This window comes from Dasypus novemcinctus, chromosome 15 (genome assembly GCF_030445035.2).
Source record: "Dasypus novemcinctus isolate mDasNov1 chromosome 15, mDasNov1.1.hap2, whole genome shotgun sequence".
Classification (NCBI taxonomy): domain Eukaryota; kingdom Metazoa; phylum Chordata; class Mammalia; order Cingulata; family Dasypodidae; genus Dasypus; species Dasypus novemcinctus.
This window is the reverse complement of record NC_080687.1, coordinates 28,334,797-28,337,247: the sequence shown is the minus strand read 5'-3', so window position 1 is coordinate 28,337,247 and position 2,451 is coordinate 28,334,797. Positions and strand designations below refer to the sequence as shown.

The following is a 2,451-nucleotide window of genomic DNA, read 5'->3' as shown; positions in this document are numbered from 1 at the left end:
TCTGGAAAAAATAAAGGGAAACGACTGTCTCACATATTTGTGGTAAATGAGTGAATTACAACGTCTTTAAAAAAAATATTCTGGAAATATCTTTTTCAAGTTAAAAATACATACAGATAACCTTTGATCCAGTGGTTCCCATTTAGAAGCTAGACTGTGGAGATAAATGTAAGGAAAGATATGTTAAAGATATTTATTGTGGTATCATTTATGGGGCCAAAATGACAACCATAACAATTACAACAAATCTGGAAAAATATCTGATATTAGTCAACCGAGGAATAGATTTTTTAAATCTTGTATATTAAATATAATGAGTTGATCTATATATACTGCCCGAGACAGAAGTACATGATATATTATTAAATGAACAAAAGAAGTGGGAGACATTAAAGGAGAACTGTTTGACCAACTGATTATTGACCTCTTGCTTTATCAAACTTTATTTTAAATGAGAAATAACTGTACATTTTTGATTTTTAATTGGATAAAAGAAATGATTTTTTAGAAATAATGGCACAGATGGTAAGAGATGACTTAAAGGTAGTATTTGTTCTCAAGTAGCTTAAATATGAAGGTGAAACAGACTTAAACAGTTAGCTGTAAGACAAGTTAGAAAAAAGTAATCACACAAGGAGGGGGCATTCACTCAACATACCAAAACACATACAAATATAACAGGGAGGTGAGGAATGGTTAAAATTGAGTAAGAAAGGATTTGGCTAAAATGATTGGGTTTGGTATACCTTTCCAAGAATATTCTAGACCAAATGAAGCCAGAGGCAGAGACTGGGAATAGCTAAATGTGGCAAAATGAGGCTTGACTGAAAGATTCACTACTTCCTCTTTAACTAACGGTAAGCATGGCAAGGAAAAACCAGTTCCTGTTACCCTTCAACTCTTGGAATTGCGCCCGTTGAAATGTTTGGTTATATCTAACATTGTCGCAGTTTTTGTACACGCAGGCAGGCAGAGTTAAAAAAAACACTTTCCTCAGTTGCCGCTAAAGTGCTTGGTTCTTCTAAGGCCACACTGGGGTGATGCCCTCACTACATCCAGTGAGGAGCACCGGGCCAGGCCCTCACTCGCACCATGGCCTCTGTCTCCAAGCTTGCCTGCATCTACTGGACCCTCAGACTCCATGGCGATGGAGTCACTGTGACTGAGGTGAAGATCAATGCCCTCCTTAAAGCGGCTGGTGTAAATGTCAAACCTTTCCGGCCTGGCCTGTTTGCAAAGACCCTGGCCAACCTCAGCACTGGGAGCCTCATCTGCAATGTAGGGCTGGTGGACCTGCCCCAGCAGCAGGTGCTGCCCCAGCTGGAATTCCAGCCCCCACCACCACTGCTGCCCCAGCTGAGGAGAAGAAAATGGAAGCAAAGAAAGAAGAGTCTGAGGAATCAGATGATGGCATGGACTTTGGTCTTTTTGAATAGACCCCACTTTTATAAAATTTCAATAAAGAACTGAAATCTTAATAGTAATAATAATAATCTAGAGGAAATAAAGAGATTATTTAGAATTTCTAAATAAATTTTACTGAGCTATAATCTTAACCTCACAATATTCTGGAGAGGTTTGAAAGATAATTTAGTAACAGAAGAAAATGCTTATTAACAATCAATCTTGAAAAAGATACAACATTCTTGAAACTCTTATAGATACAGATGGCACACTTGGGGTGGTATCACAATGAGATGCTAAATAAGCTCATTTTTATATGATCTTTGTATCAAGTAATAGCATATTTGTCTTTGTGGGACTCTGATTTCCAAAATTATCCCCTATGCAGACCTGAACACCATTCAGGCAACTGCTTAGCACTCAAATAGCTTTCACAGAAGCAGATGGCAATAAAAAATAAATCTGCATATCAAACACTTACTGGTAAACCAATAAGCCTGCTACAAAAATAAAATGTTAGTAAAAAGAGGTAAATAAGAAAAAAAAGCCAAAAATGCAATTAGTAGGTTCTCACTACAGGCAGAATGAGCCAGAGAAAAATTCTTGAAAGGGCAAGAGATCCAAGCTTTGCAAAGGCATAACTTATATCAAATAAAAATATCTTAATTTTTAGCTAATCTTCAGCCAAAACTTATTAACCATAGATGGAGTGAGAAACTAGATGTGTGGGTCCTCGAGGTAGAACATGTATAGAAGGTAGCCAAGTCAGACTTAACCTCAGCATCTTGGTGGCACCGGCACTACACATTAACCGAACATAATGTAGCTCAGCAAACAACAGGTTGTCAAAGGGTGAGTGTCTCTTTAATAAACAGAACAATACTCCTTGCCTATATAGTATTAGTATCAAAGATTCTAATTAAGAGGGCCAACCTGTTGGATAAATTTTCACTTCTTTATCAAGCAAGACATATCCAAAAATATCCACAGATCCTTTTACCCTTTAAAATGGAGAAATAGCATCAGCTCTGTGAGTATAAGAATGTC

The 2,451-nt window shown here is 37.3% G+C and overlaps 1 pseudogene; it reads left to right on the top strand.

Moving 5' to 3' along the window:
* The first annotated feature begins 1,092 nt into the window (after nucleotides 1-1,092).
* LOC131273535 (large ribosomal subunit protein P1 pseudogene) lies at nucleotides 1,093-1,436 on the top strand (annotated as a pseudogene).
* The last annotated feature ends 1,015 nt before the right edge of the window (nucleotides 1,437-2,451 follow it).